Below are 20803 nucleotides of genomic sequence, written 5' to 3' on the forward strand. Positions count from 1 at the left end.
GTCAGTAATTAGCCAGTGAATGAGTCCAGTAATATGGGTCAGTATTTAGCCAGTGAATGAGTCCAGTAATATGGGTCAGTAATTAGCCGGTGAATGAATCCAGTAATATGGGTCAGTAATTAGCCACTGAATGAATCCAGTAATAAGGGTCGGTAATTAGCCACTGAATGAATCCAGTAATATGGGTCAGTAATTAGCCACTTAATGAATCCAGTAATAAGGGTCGGTAATTAGCCACTGAGTGAATCCAGTATTATGGGTCAGTAATTAGCCACTGAATGAATCCAGTAATAAGGGTCGGTAATTAGCCACTGAGTGAATCCAGTAATAAGGGTCAGTAATTAGCCACTGAATGAATCGAGTAATATGGGTCAGTAATTAGCCACTGAATGAATCCAGTAATATAGGTCAGTAATTAGCCACTGAAGGAATCCAGTAATATGGGTCAGTAATTAGCCACTGAATGAATCCAGTAATATGGGTCAGTAATTAGCCACTGAAGGAATCCAGTAACATGGGTCAGAAATGATCAGATTTTTTTGGGCCAAGAAGCAGTGCAAAGTTCATGGAGAGCCGTAACACTACGCACTCTCTTGTTTTCACCTCTTTTGTAAGACCCTTACTCCTGATCAGCGGAAAACCAACCTATTTGCATGGTTATATAAAACCGGTGTAATATGAGAAGCACAGAAGTACACTGCAATCGTCTACTTTCTGTATGCCTTCCACCATAATCAAACTAAATAAGTTTAAGAGTTCATTATGTCATTAGTTATACTATTACTTCTAACAGTAATATTTGCATGTTTCTATGTTTTTTGTAACAAACATGCGTTTCTAATTTGGCTTGTTTTGTGCAGTGCCAACCAATTAGTCATTTCCCTGATGATGGGAACCGATATAGTTACTTGTAAGGGTGTCTTTCAATAAATATTATAAACTCAAAAAGCTATTAGTTAAACTCCTTCAGTCCCGGAGCAATTTTGCCATTTTTGCGTTATGTTGGTTCAGCGATTATTCTCTTTTCCTGTGAATAGTGCTCCTGTGAAACGTAAACTATATGTTGTTGTTTTCAAGGAGAGAAAGGGCTTTCTTTTGATACCATAGTTAGATAATTAGTTGACAAAGTAGGATGAGAAATTTAGTAAAAACTAGTGAAAATTAGAAAAAAACTATTTTTTTTAATATATTTTCCCCCTCTGAATCCTCACAAAATTAGGTAAAGTGACTGAAAATCCCCTCCATCAATTCAGGTGTGCTGATTTCAGAAATACCTTATTTATATAGAATTTCCATACTTTCCCAGCACTACTATAAGGTGTACATTATTCTTTACAAAGCCGTGGAAATCTTACATTAGGTATGATAGGATTGCAATTCTAATTTTAAACAAATAAACCAAAAGTATATATTTCTGTAAAGCAGACAATATGGGTCAGTAATTAGTCACTGAATGAATCCAGTGCCTCAATCGGAGCAATCTGATATCCCAGCAGGGTCTACACAGACCCTGCAGGGGATACCCTGTCCTCCGATGAACTTCCGGATGGCGTCAGCAGTGATGCGACTCAGAAGGATGATTGCGCATTTAACAGTTTTCCGGTGCCCGCGCTGGCAGCTGTTACAGACGATGCTTGCTTTTGCCAACAGGGGGGAGTCCAGGCTGATCTCCCATGAAGCGGGATGTGTCCCTGCAAGAAGGTCAGGACATAACGGTACGTCCATCAGGGCTTCTTGAGATGCGTTTCGTGGACGTACCGGTACGTCCATAGGGGACTGAAAGGGTTAAGAGACCAAATGCCTGGAAAAACTACCACTTGTACCAGAAGAAAATGCATACTGCACAATTTAATAAGCTAGACCAGGCATGTCCAATGTCCGGCCCGAGGGCCAATTTGCGGGCCGCGTTCCGGACTGATAAGGCCCCACAGATAAGTTGCCCAAATATAGATCTGGTTTTTTTTTATATTAAAGGCAGAATGATTTAACACCTGTTTAGATTTGTCATCCAAGTCACAAAATGAAAAGTATGCCGTTTTCAATAAACTTTGCATAAATTAGTTAATTTGCATTTAATTTTAATGGTTCAAAGACTGTCAGGCAAAATGGTCGGCCCTCGCACATGTTCACATCATCAAATCTGGCACTCTTCGAAAAAAGTTTGGACATGCCTGAGTTAGACAAAAGAAATTATACAACAAGTATTAACAAACTGTACAAATGATATTCAAGTCATTAGAAATAATTAGATACCGTCAAACCTACAACATAACATAGCATGTACACCATGACCAACCTAGTTTAGTGACAGAAGACCAAGAGGGAGGTCTATTCCATAAATGAATCAAGACAATCCATGACCTTACTTGAAGGTTTAGGGGTAATCTCATATAGGCCAATAACACCAAAATTATAACAGCAACGAATACTGCTCTCTCCAGCTTTTCCAGGGGTCCCATATACAATGATATCTAAAAGTCTAATCTGTTATTTTATAATGGCTGATTTCCATCGCCGCTTGCTAATCAATTTGTTTCATTCTATTAGCTATTCTCAGGACCTCCCTAGAATTCCATCATACATCTCTTGTCAAGCTGTATTTCATTAACAGAACTCGTAACAGGGTGACAACGCCCCTTAAAATAACTACTATTTATAAGACATAGCAACAACGGTCTCATGTAAATTTCAATGTTTCTGGCAGAAAAGCATAGCCGACTCTCCGAGCTCAAGTCCATCTGAAGGGGTACTAATGAAAATGGACATGTTACCAGGTTAATGATCCAATTATTGCAGGATCTACAATCCAGCTCTCGGAGTAAAGCAGTTTTAAGTAGCGTGGAGACATACAACATTTGAGCAGAAACTGCAGCTGGTATTCAATTACAACAAGTAGGTAAAACACCAATAACCCATCAGAAAAGGGTTAGCTGATGTGGAACAGTGACACAGATAACTCATAGTAGCAAGACATTGGAATAAAATACACCAGGTGGGAGGGCAGTATATATTACAGGATTCATTTAAAAGAGGAAATTATCTTCAATACCAATTCTCACACTATACATGGAATACAGTTTTTTGTTTCCTTTTGGGCCCATTTGTTTTCAGACAACAAATTCTGATTCCTGCCCATTTGTTTTCTATGAAATCCTCTTGATTCACGCTCTCACTGATGTCTCCCTACCTTCTCCGTAAACAGCTTCCATTTTACCCTTTCCTTTTGTGCAGCTCCCCTTCTTCTCTTGCTTTTTCCTGATCTTCTTGTTCTTCAGTCTTCGTTCGCTTCCCTGTGCACATGACCTCTCGTGAACAAAACGGCAGAGCTTTAGGGCACACTTTCTCCAACTACTGGAGGAATGGGAGAGAGGGTGTGCCCAGGTAGAAGTCTCTGCCCTTTTGCCTGAAGTGACCTCATGGTTAACTTCCACAAAAGGACGTATCTCCCGATTGGAGGAACGAGGGAGAGGGTGTGCCCAGAGGATCTGCCCTTTTTTGCGAGGTAACCACACATTGAACTTCCTTCTGGGCACACCCTCTCCCCGTTCATCCAATGGAGAGAGAGTGTGACTGGAATCTCCATCATTTTACGGAAGTTCCCCGGGAGGTCATGTCCCATTGTCAAGGTACAATGGGGGTCCCTCCTCATTCTCAGGGAGTTGTACGAATTGCCAAAATTGGAAAATTTCATTAAAACCGCAATTCATACAAATCCGAATGCACAAGTGTAATATTTATTACATTTCAGGATTGATAAAACCCATTATCTTTGTTAGTTTTTCCAAGGCACTCTATGCGAGAGCTGCCATTTTGCTATGTCCAGATATACTGGGAGGGCATAAAATAGAGATGTGCAACCTTTACTCTGCTCAAATAATGCACACCGGCTGTTCCGGCATCCTATTCGGGCTGTATCTCTTTAAATACCTTTGCCTTCCATTTACAAGTAAAACACAAATAACAAGATAAACATACTACCCCCACTTCACCCCACATCAAACATATAGATATACACAGATCTTTACAACTCTCTGGGTTATGAAAGCAGAGTCAGACGCTTCTGTGTTATTTGCATCCCAGTCGTATAATAGATCACCGTTACATAATGGCCACCACCTAATGCATGTCGAGGAGAAGGATCCAGAGAACCCATGCATACGATGCTGCATGCTTTGCTGACATTATATTAATAAGTTTCAAACCTCTGGGAATATACAATATACGCATGCAACGAACACATATACTTTACATTAAATCGTTCTATCAGCTCCCCGGCTAATAAGATAATGAGAAAAAACATGTGAAGACCCAGCTGGGCCTTGCTTACATTTTTATTTACGCATTCATACTTTTTATTTTCCAATGTTGTTTCCAGTGGTGTCAGGATTGACATTGCCGGCAGAGAATGCCCAACCGTCGTTTTTTTCACAGGATCGATCAGCAGATAGCTAGGGATATTAGCTCCTGCGGACAGGGGAGAGCCCGGGCTGTTGAATCACAGCCTGATCTTCCCCACCAGTGTAAAAACCATTGGATGCACCATTTCCTCCTTGGTCATCTTGGGCCTGTTTTATAGGACATATTAGTACGACCTAAGGTCAGCAAGCATTTAAAAAAGAGTTGTCCAATTCTAGGTAACCTCTGATCTTAGTTCTTACGCCCATATTCAAAATCCTGTTTTTTTGATAAGAGGTATTCAGTGCTGTAGTGAAAACATGGTTTTAAGATCCACTTTAATGAAAACCATGACTGTATACATCCGAGTTTGAAAATGAATAATAATTACCCACTTCAGCTAAGCAGCGGCTCAGCGCTATTAATGGGAAATATACATTTTTAAATTGTGCTTACCAATTTTCCCAAAGACAAGGGTTCTGGAGAAAGGTTAACGCCACTTTTTATACAAAGGTTTTTAAAGACCAATTCTGCAACTAATATTTGAAGCCAAGGAGATTGTATTGAGTAGATTAACTTTTCTTTCTCTTTGACTGAAAAATCTGTGAAGGAGAAAAAAAACTAAACTGTCAGTATTCAAAGTAGAAATATGCTAAATGCTTGCACATAAATCTTTAGTGGTTTTCATATCTCCAATGTTACTATTATGTAATAGCTATTCTGTGGAAGGGTTAACAAAGCATCATTCCTATCTACTGATATATCTAAACATCAAACAAATGACAGATCCTAACAAAGTCCTTTGGAAACCTGACTATAGGACATTGCCCATGAACAACTTCAACTGGTTACAGATACCCTGTGTCCTGGGCAAAGCTGCACTGGGATATAACATGGACATGATCTATGGGCTGACAGTGTGCTCTCCACAGGGATAATTAACATGACAGCGATGGACTAGGAGACACCTAAGTAATGGAGTATGCTATAGACAGAATCTTTGGCACCAAAGCATTGGTGAGAACTTCAGGGATCTGGTTTAGGTGCAAGGCAGCATTACAATAATTGCAGGCTTTATTGCCCCCGTTGGTGCAGTGGCTTAGCACCTGACATATGAACAGATGGGCAGATCTGGGAACTGTAACAACCCCATGATGGATGCCAGAGACAGCACATATAAAGAAAGGGAGCCATGGTGGAGTGGAAGAATGGACCATGTATGCCTGTTTTCCCACTCCTGGTATAAGTTTATGCTTTTTTTCCGGTGCAGAACAACCTTCCACCTGCATTATTCATCCTTGTCCTTACTAAACTTAGTATTTTACATTCTGTTTCTAATATTCTTATTAATTGAATGACTTACACCAATCTCAGTTATTTTTATTACATTACTTTTCCTTATTTTGTAATAGTTATGTGCAATTTAAATCCCAATACAGATATTATATATATAACGTATTGTTTAATATAGCATAAAACCATATACCTTATAAATATATATGCCACACATCATTAAAATTAAACAAAAAATAGACATACCTTCACATGAGACAAAGATGTAATAAGCTAGGTCATTGGCCACTTGGTTGACAAAATGTTTGTTGAGATAAAAGCCAAGAAGAATCCAATATTCCACAGCAGCACCGAGCATCATATTCAAGTGATATCTTACTTCTTGGAATACAAACTAATAACAACACATTAGGAATGAACATTAGCATATTAAACAGAAATTTTTTCTGTGAAATAAAGAAACGGGTAAAACATGGGGATCGCATACAGGATGGTTCTTCACACTTGGGGTCGAGCACATTAATGTACATTTATTTACAATGCGTGGCAAACTTCTATAGGTCTCTCCACTTTAATCGGCCAAGGTCCCCTTGGATTGGTGTTGGCCCTAAGCAGCTTCTTAATCTGCTCATATTTTGGCACAAGTCCTGCTTGGACAACAGCATTTAACAGTAACGGATGTTACAAACAATTTCCGAGTTAATGAAATACAAATTGGGACCTCTGATCTAATCTCCTCTGGTCGATGGCCATCTTCCTGCCCCTCGTTGCTGTTTGTAACATTACCAAATATGTTGCTTGCTTTTCTTTCCCTGTGTTATATAACCCTGATTTGTTCATTAGAAATTATCCAATTAGCATAAGCCAATAATAGTTTTCTATCTAGAAAGAACATCATACAAATCATAATCACATAATTACATAACAGAACACTGCAGAAAAAAATGATATATGGGTAACACACAAAACAAATTTACTTAAGATAATGCTACTTTACCTTATCAGAATGACTTATTTCTTTGTGGCATCTCAATACCAAATCTGTCAAAGAAGTCATTTGCTTTGTTAAAAGTTTCAGAGTCTTAAATTCAGACCAAAATACGTGAACAGTAAAAGATAGGGGCAAAATTCTGTGTGGAAGTTCTGGACATTGACAAAGTCTGTAAGAAGAAGAAACAAAAAGGCTGAACGTCAAACCCTTTCATGTACAGGTTAGTCTGCGTGTAACCAGGTTGCATTTCACACAAAGAAGCCTAAAGGTTCCGTTTTTTTGTTCAATAAACAGCAGACATAAAGGTAAGATGTGCATATTTTATTTTTACACGAAACAATGAATGCACCTCATTTCAAAGTCTCTAAAAGATGATACCATCCGGTGTACATCATATAGCTCATATAAGAAGTTGATGTAAAAAGAAAAAGACAAAAAATAACAACTGTGGGTTGTAGATGTGATGGAAAATGTTACCTGCCTACATTAACTTTAGATTTACGAACGGCCAGCTCAGCGCTTTCCAGTCTGACCCTCGCCTTACACGCCGAGATGATTCCGTAGGGGAATTAGTTTAATTAATATATATATAAAAAAAAAGGAAATCTTACTTTGCGCTTAGACATTTTGCTTCTTCCTGCAACACAGTGGCGACAAACTTCAGAAGAGAGCTGACCACCATTTGCCTCTTATGATAATCAATTTCCACATCAGATTGATGGCAAAAACAAAATGTGTCGTTAAGAAAACACCTAGAATGACAAACAATCAACTGTTAAACTATGATCCCCCCCTACTACACAGAGTAGGGGTTTGATGAACTGTGAGAACCTTATTTTAGGCTGGCCACTTAGCTTTGCGAGTTTCAATGCCTGCTTTAATTAAATGTATACTGTTTGATCAAAGGTAATGAACAATACAAAAAAAAGAGAACATAAAATATAGTAACTGGAGAACAGATCTTGGCTACACAAACGAGAATGGTAATATCTGGAAATCCATTTAGCTTTTCTTACACTGTCTTCATACAAACCTCACGAGGGACTCCACAAACGCCCATGTTCCCGCTTCACATATAGGACACTGAAGTAAATCGATGTAATACTGCATCACACATCGGGACTCCCACGGCGGATGGAAAAGCAGTAAGTTGTAAAAAATGTCAAATAATCTTCTAAAACAACTGACGTCTACATTCCCCTATCAGTAAGATAAGAAAATTATATTAACAAAAAAAATAAATAATAATAATAATCAAGGTAAGATATAGATACAAGTTCAAGATCAGCAAATATTGGAAATAGACCGGTCCAATGACTAGCCAATTTCATCGGATGTGGGTATTTGCAATTCATGCAGCGTCAGCTACAAACACGGGACCAAAAGACATGATGATGCGATAGTTTTGTTCAAAATAAAATATGGGTGACTATATTAACTATATTGACTTATTTAAAATTATAATAGGTAAATATGAAACATTAAAATACAAGCAAATATATAAAATAAGATAACGTGATACAGATTATTTATAAATGTCCCAATACTTCTCATAACCAGATACTACCAATAGTTGGCGAACTTTAGATGAAAAACAAAAAGAGAACAAGGTCCGGTATAGGAAGTATTTTGATATTGAAAAACCAAACATTATGTTTAACTCATCTGCAAATGTTCAATTTGATAAGTAAACCCAAATACGTGAGAGATGAAGGGGAGATGTAAGCTTTACATCACATACACTAAATATGGATATATATAGCTGTACATACAGATACATAAGCAGGCTTATATGTATATAAATATAAAAGACATAAAATTAAGGAATTCATGGGATTTTACCAGGAGAACATGTCGAAGAAGGGACCGACACAAACTTAAAGGTGGGAGAGAGGGAAAGAGCTGATGGAGTTCCATGATCGCCTCGTGGAAGAACTGAATCTCTAGAAGTCCCTCAATCCTATTCAAAGTCACTCTGCCAATTTCCCAAGCGTTTTTCACCTAAAGCAAGAAGAATTAAATTGCACTTCTTTTTTAAATTGTTTTTTTTTTTTTGTGGTGGGGGGGGAGGTCAGTTAAAGGAACAGTAAATATTTAACATAGCTATAAGAAAACCAGGCTCTTAAATATTTACATCTTCTCTATGAAATGCTGTATTGTAGCTTTGAAGCTTATGTTTATTCTAAGGCTTATGTATGAATAACACATTTTGTTGTGTTTTTCATCCAAGTGGAATCTTTTATATTTAAAACACCCCGTGGTTTGTTGTTTCCGCTCATTCTATTTCGATATCTACATACAAGCTGAAAGTTTTAAAGTAGTTTTTCCGATATCTGCATAATATACTGTGTGTATAATTTTGCTGATCACGTGGCAATTGTCTAAGGCTCTCAAAAGACTCCTAAGGCTTGACATCCAACTGAATTATCGCCTTTTGTTTTCTATCATTAGTATTTTATTTTTTGCTGGAGTGCATTCTGCTGTTGTCAGTATAGGATCGCATTTACAGACATAACACCATTATTTCCCCCGACAAGTTGCAGCATTTAGCTTCCATATAATTTAAATCTTAGTTCTTGTCTATGCATACAACCGCTTCTTTGTACTTAATTATGCCGTACATTTGCAAGTTCATCTCCAATAAATCTGTCAGGAGCAGACAGCGCTCGAACTCAGACATCGGCATTGCCAGCCATATATTTGTTGGGTTTAAAATTAAGGGGAATTATGCAGCTTTACAAGACTAAAAATCCCCTGAATGGTGCATATTTGGTAAAAATATTGAGAAAAGATTTCAATTTACTGCTGTTCGTGCACGACTAAAATCCATGGACAGAGCAAGATTGGCAGCTTTAGAGACTAACTAATGCCGGAGTCACGGAGAGGTCTAGCCGTAAGGCTGGCCGGCAAGACAGGAGGGCCCCCAATATATATATATATATATAAATATATAACTAAACATGTGATGTTGTAATGATGGTAAGGGTTGCCATGATACGAAGATGTAAATAACTAAGAATAGAAGAGTACTAGAGAATATGTGGAATTGTATAAATTAATTTTGGTAATAAACTATAAAGTTTAATGTTGCTGAAGAATCACTCTATGACAATAAAAAGCATGCACTTAACCATCTCATCCAGAGGTCAGCCAGGGCCAGAACTCTTTGCAAGTCTCCGCTTATCAGCAAAATTGCTTTTTGCAGGCTTTCAAGAGCTTAAAAAACACTAACTATACCCGGTTATCTTCCAATGCCTAATCCCTTCGCCACAATAAAGTATGAATGATCAATGCCGGGCTGGACTCTAATGTAGAAAAGGTAAGGACGATGTCTCAAAAGATTGCTTAAAAGGAGCTGCTCTTATTTGACAGGCGGTCAATTAAACCAATATTTTGAAGATATTTCATAAGAGAATAAACTTAAAGGGGAGCCTCATGAAAAAATAAACGATCTTTGCATTTAAAATACTGTGCTGTATGCAGTAATTCACTGACTGCAAAGATCTACAATAATTATATTTATCTACAAAATGTCCATTTTAAGCAGTCGTGATATTTCTGGTTACATCCCAACACCACGCTGAGCTGACGGTTTATGGCAATGCTAATGAAGTCCTGTTTATGAAAGCAAAGAGCCCTTTCACATCAAGCTTTAATCATCAGATGGTCCCTCTGGTTATTTAAAACAGAGACATTCTATTGTTAGCCACAAGGCAGCATAGTAAGAACTTGGTGGGTTTGCCTACTTGAAAACCCATTATAGAGTTGTTCCAGAGGTTGCACGTCATAAATATAAAGTTATTAAAGAAAGTCTATGGCGGGAGTTCCCTTTTCATACATTCACTGGTTACTTTCTGGTTTTCAGTCATTTGCTTCCAGCAATAAACATGTTTTTCTATCAAAGTATTTATATTAATACTATTCACAACTGACCCCCGTATTTGGAGATTTAAACACTATAATGGAATTGTTTAAAAAAGCAAGAGACATTTTTGCTTGCAGCAAACACATTTTGCTGGGTCCTCGCTATGGAGTTAAACAGTTAATGAGATATACAGAAACATACAGCGTGTTTTCCTTTTTAACCCCTTCGTGACAAAGGCTGATTCTATTTTTTGTACCCTTCGTGACAATGGCTGTTTTATCGTTTCTGCGGTGTTTGTGTTTAGCTGTAATTTTCTCTTAACCCATTTACTAAACCCACACAAGTTATATATTGTTTTTTTCAAGACAAGAAGGGCTTTCTTCAGACACCATAATTTTTTATATATGATGTAATTTTCTATAATAAAAATAATAAAATATGACGAAAAATTGAAAAAAAAAAAAAATTCTCACTTTTATTTGAAAAATCTTTTATTCATCATAAAAAACTACTGAAAAAACCTGCTAAATAGATTCTACTATTTGTCCCGAGTTTAGAAATACCCAATGTTTTTATGTTTTTTTGCTTTCTTCTACACGTTATGGGGCAATAAGTACAAGTAGCGTTTTGCTATTTCAAAACCATTTTTCTCTGAATCTGGTAATTCTGTCTCCATGTGGTATTTGGGGCATCTTTGAAGCCAGCAAATTAAATTTACCCCACCAAACCATATATTTTTGAAAACTAGACACCCCAGGGTATTTTAGATGCTGATAGTTTAACCCTTTCCATGCACTAATCCTACCACCAACCCTTGTCAAAGTTTGTGATAGTAATTGTTTTTGCTGTTTTTTAAACATACTTTGTACTTCAGGTGTAAAATTACAGCTCCTGGTATGTTGTTGCTGTCACACAACACCCCGATATGTGTTCAGCAACATCTCCTGAGTACATTGATACCCCACATGCATGGGTTTGTCAGATTGTTTGGGGGCAAAAGGGCCAAATTTGGAACATGCCTCCTCAGCCGTATACCGCTGCATGGCAACAATTGCAGCAAAAATAGTGGGGAAGGAAAGGGTTAATGGCTCTAATAAAATTTTTTTAAAAAACCCTAAAAAAAAAGTAAAAAAAAGAACCCCAAAAACAATTGCCACTATGCAAGATCACTGTTTATGCAGTGATCAATGGCAATGAAGGGGTTAATATTAAATGGGTGGCTCTTATAAGAGCCTTTGGATCAATATATATATATATTATTGAGAATACCTAAAAACACACTGATCTGTCTCTCTCCCTCACTAGAAGCAAGTGAAGGAGGGAGGCAGATCCAATACTGATCAAAGGCAATGTTTAGAAAACATTGCCTTTGATTTATCAAATCATGATCACTCTTATGAGTGATCTGACCACTAGGGGTGTTATTCACTGGATGTCCATGACATCCAGCAACACCCCCCCGATGATGACAGCAGGCTCCGCCCCCGGCTTGATGGGCGCCGCCATCTTGAAACACCGCATGTGTTTCGAAGACGCCGGCACCGGGAAGGTAAGTTGAGCATTTAGGAAGCGATCGCGAGTCGCTTCCTTTGCTAAACAGGTGTTGCAAAGATGCCTCGATACTGAGGCATCTTAGCAACACCAGCTAAGCAAAGGAAGCGACTCGCGATCGCTTCCTAAACCCGTTTTTTCGGCGGCGGGCGCCGCCATGTTTGAAAGACGTGCAGTCTTTCAAACATGTTTTTTTATTTGCTCCTAGGAGCGATCGGGGGGGGGCCGGGAATGTTTTTTTTGGTGTTGCTCAATGCCTCGATGTCGAGGCATTAGAGCAACACCGTTTGAGTGAAAAAATCGATCACGGATCGATTTTTTCACCCGTTTAAAGACGTGCCGGTCCTGGCACGTCAATTGTCATAATCGTCACGATTTTCGGTGACGTGCCCGGACCGGCAATTGTCATCAAGGGGTTAAGGAGATGAATTCTGAACGAAAATGTGAAAAATAAAGAAGGGAAAAATTAGGAAGTAGCTAAGAAAACTAAACTTTATGATTTGATTCCACCAGGTATGTTAATAATGCTCGACGGCAGGGCTTCTTTCATCAACACGGCCTGGAGTTTAGAAGCACAATAAAGAACACCTATTCAAGCTAAGTTTGGTCCTCTCTATATGGAGAGTCAGCCAGAAGTAACGGAGAGGTCATTTTACCTCCATGGGTTAAAAGCAGAATGAATTACTAGTCTGGGCCTGCCTGAGCATTTACCTTAAAGCAGAACATTTTATGCAAATTCGATATTTTAATGTTGCAAACATTGATATTTAAGTAAGCAATTAAGGATATAAACAAACCCATTTACCATGGGCAAATACATCTTAATTCCATTTTATTATTCCTTCCCACTTTGTCATCTCTCCTCTATTGTTACGTTGCGGATTTTTTGTGATTGGTTCAGGTCTTTGTAAGATTAGGTAAGGATAAATAAGTGTTAGACCCGGTTAGACCCTGTCTAAAATTAATGATTAACATGATGTGTTCTGGAAGTACATTTCCTCCAAGCCTAGGTGCTGGGAGACAGTCAGATAGGAAAAAACATTTCCAATTGTAAGTAAACCATAATTCAAAGGGGACAGCGAGACATCGGAAGCGTTAAAGCGCATATGATGGCAGGATCGCCCTTTAATGCGTCATTTTCTCCGAAGCAGAACTAAAAGGAATAGCCTATTGTCACAATTAACAGCTAATAATGACAGGCGGAAGATTCTGTAACTGCCTCCAGATCCAGCGGAGCGATTCTAGACTAACCTGCCGAGGAGGCCGATAACATTCGGAAACTCAGCTACCTACAAGAGTTTAACACAAGGATAGAACACTCATAAACACAGGATTTTATGCTAATCGCACCTAAGCGATACAAATTGTTACATTCCCCACACTGGGCTGCGCTTAAATAAAAATGTGATTTTTAATCTATCTGAAAGCACATGCCATGGCGGCATTTATGGAGCAATAAACAGATAAACTCAGAAAGCACATGCACTTGTATAAGTAATTAGAAAATATTTTACATAAAAGCATGCTTTATATTCCTGTAGACAAGAAAACATTGTATGTTTGCTCATTTAGAGACTCGACATCTGTTATCTCCCCTCAAAGCCATTCTAAGTATATAATCAATGTTTCTGCGCGCACGGAAGGTTCCCATGAAATCCTGTTATTTGCCGCGGATGTGTACTATGCGCGAATGTAAGGGTTGCAGCCTATTTGGGGGCTGATTCCTTTGATATTTGGGTTTTGTTCATGCGAGCCCTTTGATGTTACTGTGAGGTGTTTATGAGCTCCTGGCAGAATCTCCAAAGCAAGCAGTGTTAATCTTTTGTTTTGCTGATTTACATACTGAGTACGATAGTCTGCTGGATGCCGTTAGTTATACGTTTCATTCCCTGCGCTTTGTCTAACGCTGCGTAGCAGGGGTATTTTACCTACAATTATTACAAATGTTAAAGGGAATCTCTCACTTTGTTTCCGCAGGTGGAAGCATTATGGTTTTGAGTTCCATTAGAAGATAGTTATATTTAGTAAGAGCCCTTTTCTGTGTCTAATGGTCATTTTTTTATATATATTCTGTCTATGCAGCTTGCAAATGCCATTTCTTCCCCAAACATGCTGTACACAGTTTGTTTCAGGTTTTCTTTATACTCCATTGAGATACCTTGGATCTCCTGCTGGAGAAACTGTGCAAAGATGGCTTTTTTCTTGCTTTACTGTCTTTTTGTTCTCTAGACAGGGTTTTTTTTCTTAAGATTCAATATACTTAGAAAACGATCTAGAAACTTTTTTATGAACACCCGACCCTCGGACCTATACGAATGGGTGTTCCCCAAACCGGTGTCACAAAGTTGTAAGCGTACACCTGTCCCAGGTCCTAGTGATCTTCGGCTTGTGTCCAGCTCCTCGGCCATGGAAACCCATTTCATGAAGCTCCCGATGCACAGTTCTTGTGCTGATGTCGCATCTGGAGGCGGTTTGGAACTCTGTATTGTGTGATGCTACAGAGGACAGACGATTTTTACAAACTACACGCACTCACTCAGTGAGTAAAAGTGGTCCACAGCTTTGTGGCTGAGCTGTTGCTTCTCTTCCACTTAATAGAACTTACAGCGGCCTGGAGCAGATCTAGCAAGGCGGAAATATTACAAACTAACTTGTGGCAAATGTGGCATCCTAGGACACTGACATATTTACAGTCACTGAGCTCTTCAGTACGACCCATTCTACCGCCAGTGTTTGTCTATGCAAAAAGAAAGGTTGGAATGCAGCACTCAGCAGTAAAATGGTGCACGAGCCAGGGTACCACCAAGTCCCTCAATAAATCCAAAATAAAGAAGCAAAGGGTCAGCACTCAAATGATAAGGTGAGTTTGTGTGAAATAAACTCACCTTATCATTTGAGTGCTGAGCCTCTGCTTCTTTATTTTAGTGTTTGTCTATGGAGACGGCTGCCTGTTTGTACGATTTTATGTAAGTTAGCAATGGGTATGGCTGAAACAACTAAACTCAATAATAAGAAAGGTATCCACATACTGAGTGACACCTTTATAGTGTATTTACATACAGAATGCTTTTGACAGTTACTACATTTTTATATTTATTAATTTTTATATGCAGCTTTTAACCATTGTTTTTTTAGATTGCTCAGCAATCTAAGTAATCAATATATTTTATCTTTTGTTAATTAAAAAAAAAGACCTTCCCATCTCCCTATTGCTGCTGGTGGGGGACATGGCCTATTTTCAGATCACCTGCTACAAAGCGACAGTCTATATGTTAGCAACTACATAAAGTAAAGTTTACCGTATTTGTTTCCTTTGGTGAACTTTGCCAATTAATGCAATTATGGTGACGAGCCTAGAAAAGAGAACATTAAATTACATATTAGTAAAAAAAAAATGTTTCAGAACCAAATCATTGCCCCTCTTTCCTCCAGTCATGACTGTCCTTCCTTGCTAAAACATTTATACATTTTACTGTATAAATAAAATAAAATAAAATATGTGACAGGGGCATGAATAGCTATTATTAAGTCACATAAAAAAGTGCTGGTCACACCTCTAACAAACCATGGAATAACACTATGAGGATAATTCACATTTTGTATTATTTTACTCTATACCTGAGCAAAACAAAGATGTTTCCATACAGAATGCATTATGTCAGAAGCCATCTCATCTGTCATAATTACTGACACATCTTCGATGGGGTCCTGCAAAAGAAAAAAAAATTTGATAAAATCAATATTGTCTTTTTTTGGATGCATTTATCATTATATATGTGTGTGTGTATATATATATATATATATATATATATATATATATATATATATATATATATATATATATATATATATATATATGTTGCCAAATGCAGAGATACACTGACAGGCTGTATCTAATGCTGCGTGGAATGTGAAACCTAAGTGCGAAATCTCAAATGAAGACTGAAATATAATGATGGATTCAGAAACTGACATTTTGTGGACCAGTTCCAATGCAGATTGCCATGTTTTTGTTGCTACCATGATTCCAAACCAATTGGGTTAAAATGGTTAAGAAAAGAGTGAAATCTGTTGACCATCAAATGAAAAGATAATGCGTCCACTGGGAGAAGGAAGAGCTAGAATGACACTACTAGGTTTGTGAACGCAGTGTAAAACGGTGGGACTATATATAACACATGAAATGCATTTAAAAAATATATGAAAAATATATAAAAATACAGTTTGTAAGTTAAGTATTCACCACACAGTTCCCCTTAACAAAGGCATCGGACGAGGTGACAAAACAACACGTATAACTTTGGAATTTTGAATAAAGCCCGGAATTGGACCACTGTGAGTTCCAGTACGAGCAAAACAGGTCATTTCAAGTGGCATTTCTCTTGAAGCTCTTCTGTTAATCCTGCACACATTGATTTCTCACTTCTATCTGAAATGAATTTGTTGATGCATCAAAACGACAGATAAGTTGTAAAAAAAATAAAATAAAAAGGTTTTCTTACCTCTAAGAGATATCTTCCAAGGAACTGCACCGAGTAATTTGGTGCATTCAATACTTGATTTTCCAGTAATGAGGAACCGGTAGTAAAAACGTGAGTAACGTCAGAAGAATCTGCTGTGTCACAGAACGTTGCATGTCCAGCCTTCAGAACTCTAGCAAAGCACACACAATACAAATTGTTAGACTTCATGTTTCATAAATGTGTTACTTCCCAATAACCTTTACTATTGCTTGTTTTATTTTTTTGCCCGGAAGTTCTACAGCGTACCCCGTAATATGTCTTCCGAGTTCTGGGATAAGGGTGGCATTAAATTACGTTAAAGATACTCTACAACAAAGCCTAGGCGCAAGGTTGCCATGACGACAAGAAAGCACGGCTGCCATGGTGTGGGGTCATGTAAGGTTGCATTGTGTGACCCCGCGGGAGTAGCGCTGCAGCTTTCACTGTGTGCTAGCATCGAAGACATGCTGAGGCTTAACAAGGTAAGTGTCCTGTGTGTCTGGATAGGTTACTGTGTGTTAGCGTCTGTGTGTCTAGGTGGCTTAGTGTGAGTGTCTGGATGTGTGTTTTGAGTGGTTGTGTTAGCGCGTCAGTATGTTAGCGTATATGGCTTGAGGTTGCTTCCTTTATGTGTTTATGTACTAATGCATTTCTCAACTTAACTTAATTAAAACAATAGATTTTTATCCAATTATTGTATTTGTCAATTCATTTAACAATTATAAATGTATCAAGTATTAACTTGATTTATCAAAAATGTATTATTAATGTTTATTAACTGGATTAATGTTTTCAGCAATTGTTTAATAAATTGATTAACATTAATTTATATTTGCTAAATATTTAATGCATTGATCAATACTTTAAAAATCCCTTTTCCATTATTTATTAGATATTTATGCACACACATTTTTTGCTGTTTCTTTATTCTATACACGTTATAATGACTTTAAGGGCTGTAGGACAATGGGATACAGCCATACCAAACATTGCGAGTTCCTAGAAAAGGGGGACATCAAGAAAGAGGGGCATAAGGAATCTGGATACCTATGAGGTCTTGTCATAAACGGGGACCGATATAAAAGTGCAGTAGGCAGGGGAGTTTGTACACCAAAGCATTTTATAGTATTAAAAGAGCAGCATTCAAATAAAACTTATCCAAACAAAAACACTATTTGTAGTTTTGCTAATAGTTTGCTAATAAAGGGTTAATGAGACCAACTTCTACGTGTGACATTTCTTCTGCTCTGATGTCCTTTGGAAAGGTTCTATTTCTAGATATAGTATTCAGAAAATGCCCTTAAAACATCGGTTCTGCATGTTTATAAAATAAATAAATAAAAACAAAGAGCACAAAGGCAGTAATCCTGTCTGACACTTAATGTGTCAAAACCGAATTTACATTCATTAAACTAAAAGCATTAACCCTTTGGGTGCCCAGATTCTATTCGGCAAGCGCTCCCCCAGGAGAAGAAAAAAAACAGCAGATACATCCAAACATACTTCATTTTACTTTGTGCTCGGCACAGATAGAACAATGAAAGCAAGGAAGACAATTGTTTTGTCTCCTATATTTCATTAAGGGTCTCCCAGCCTACCTTATAAAAGCCCCCCTTTCTTTATGACCTTCTTTAACAAGCAGGGCTACTTTCCATCTGCTGAAGGCCCCCAGAGCACCAGTGCGTGTCAGGTGTTGGCGCCATCTTTTAGGTGCAGATTGCATCTGAGGTGAATAATGGGAGTCTCTTTCGATTTTATATCCCCATTCGTAAGTCGTTTCATCAAGCCATCTGCCACTTCTTGCACTGTTAATTATGTAGTCTTTAGTCAGTACCCACTTTCCTGGAAAGTAAATGAACTATGAGCCAAAATAAGAGAAAAAAGATGTGGGTGCAATTAAATGTTAAACCAAAGGAGGATCAGAGCAGCAATTACACCAAGAACATATTTACACAAACACAAAAGTGCCCTCAGTTTTGAATGTCTTCTCCATTCTTTATCTGTTATAAAACTGTTCATATTCTCAGTGCTATTTGTTTTTCTTGCCTTACAAGGGCAAATATGGCAAATTGTATAATTGAAGTATAATGTATTTTTTTGAGAAATATATATGTACAATAGGATATACTTACCCAAAATTCTATACTTTACAGGCCTATCCACCAGAAAAAAACATGTAATCACATTTAAAGATTAAAACAATTAATATACAGTACTGTGCAAAAAGTTGTAGGCAGGTATGAAACAAATGCTGTAAAGTAAGACTGCTTTCAAAAATATACATGTTTTGGAGGAAAAGAGTGGTCACACTAAATCAATATTTGGTGACCACCCTGTGCCTTCAAAACAGCCTGTGGAGGCCACACCATCACTTCCAGAACTCCTTGTTCTTCTTCACACTGCAGATGATTCTTAATGGCTGGATGTATGCTTGGGTCACTGTCATGCTGCAGAATACATTTGGGGCCAACCCGATGCCTCCCTTTTGGTATTACATGCTGGATATCAAATCTCAAACTCCGTTTGCTGAAATGCAGCCCCACACCTGCGAGAAACCTCCACCATGCCTCACTGTTACCTTCAAACACTCTCCAGACCTTCAACAAAAATAGCCTTCTGTTACAGCCAAATATTTAACATTGGCTTATTCTTCCATGAAGACCACTTCTGACTAGACTTCTCCGGCAATAGATAGATGTACCAGGGTCCCATTATTTTCTGCCAATGCTGAGATGATGGCACTGCTGGACATCTTCCAATTCAGTAGAACTAACTTCAGTCTTGTTGTTACATTAAACCGTCATCAGCATCCTCCTCTTGTTAGCAAGTTTGGCTGTTCATCACCCAGTTGGATTCATCCTACACAGCTGTTTCAGTTAATAATTTCATTACATATTAAATTGATGATCATTAGCACCTGCTTAGTATAACTGTTTAATCATACACCTAACTATATGCCTACAAAATGCTTAACTTTGTGCAAGTGTACCTAGAAGAACTGATGCTGTTTTGAAGGCAAAGGGTGGTCACACCAAATAGTGATTTGTTTTGGATGTTCGCTCTGTTCACTCTCTTTGCATTTTGTTAAATGCTAAAATTAAAATATGAACATGTCTGGTTTTAAAGAATTCTTACTTTACTGCATTTTTTTTTTACTTTGTTTGAGTGGGATAGGAAGATAACTTCAGGAGAGGAAATTAATTCAGTATCCTAGTTTTGCCACAGACCTCGGTTTTTCAAGGTAAATTGGCCTAGTCCTTTTAGAAATATATATATATATATATATATATATATATCCAACATAGCAGAAAGTGCAATTAATGTTTTGTTCCATCATTCTTGGCTGTAGAAAGACAGTACAGAGATTGGTCTCCAAACGGTTTATAATGAGAACATACTCTAACCATCGAAATACCATGCAAATGTCATACACAAGAGGGTTCAGAGCGAGGTGATGAGAATTCGTTGTTAAAAAGGGAGCTGTTGTCTTTTATCATAATGACATTCATTGATTACACTTGTAACCTTATATGGTTTTGAAATGTAAGTTAGCAATTAAAATTTTGAAAAATACGTATATACATATTTGGCACAATTATTGGCACCCCTATGAATTCATATGAGAATATATTTGAAGTATATTCCCATTGATATTTAACATTTTGTAGTATACCTGGGTGACTAAATATTAGGTAACACAGAGGCCATCATCACAATGTGTAGGACCAAGGAATATAGCTGTAATGTGTGGCAAAAGGTTATTCAGCTTCACAAAATGAAAATATCAGAAAATAGTGAAATGGGCATCGAAAAATGCCCATTTATACTATCAGGGCAATAATTAAGAAGTTCCAGTCAAGTGAAAATGTTATGAATCAACCTGGATGAGGACTTGTGTCTGTATTGTCTCATCAAACTTTAAAGAGGATGGTTCAAAATCAACACAAAAATGGTTTACTGACCGTAAAATCAAGGTCCTACCATTGCCATCCGAATCCCCTGACTTGAACCCCACAGAAAACTTCTGGGGAGAACTGAAAAGGAGCCCACCAGCGTCAACCTCGTAACTTGAAGCATCTGGAGACATTTTGTATGGAGGAATGGTCTCAGATCCCTTGCCATGTATTCTCCAGCCTTATCAGGCATTATAGGAGTAGACTCAGACCTGTTATCTTGGCAAAGGGAGGCAGCACAAAGTATTGACTA

The 20803-nt window shown here is 37.8% G+C and overlaps 1 pseudogene; it reads right to left on the minus strand.

The window, feature by feature from the left end:
* Window positions 1-20803, minus strand: part of LOC149303035 (SMC5-SMC6 complex localization factor protein 1-like) — a 42970-nt pseudogene that overhangs the window by 12384 nt on the left and 9783 nt on the right.

Source organism: Sceloporus occidentalis, unplaced genomic scaffold (assembly GCF_023333645.1).
Source record: "Sceloporus occidentalis isolate IW3139 unplaced genomic scaffold, rSceOcc1.0.p SCAF_16, whole genome shotgun sequence".
Lineage (NCBI taxonomy): Eukaryota > Metazoa > Chordata > Lepidosauria > Squamata > Phrynosomatidae > Sceloporus > Sceloporus occidentalis.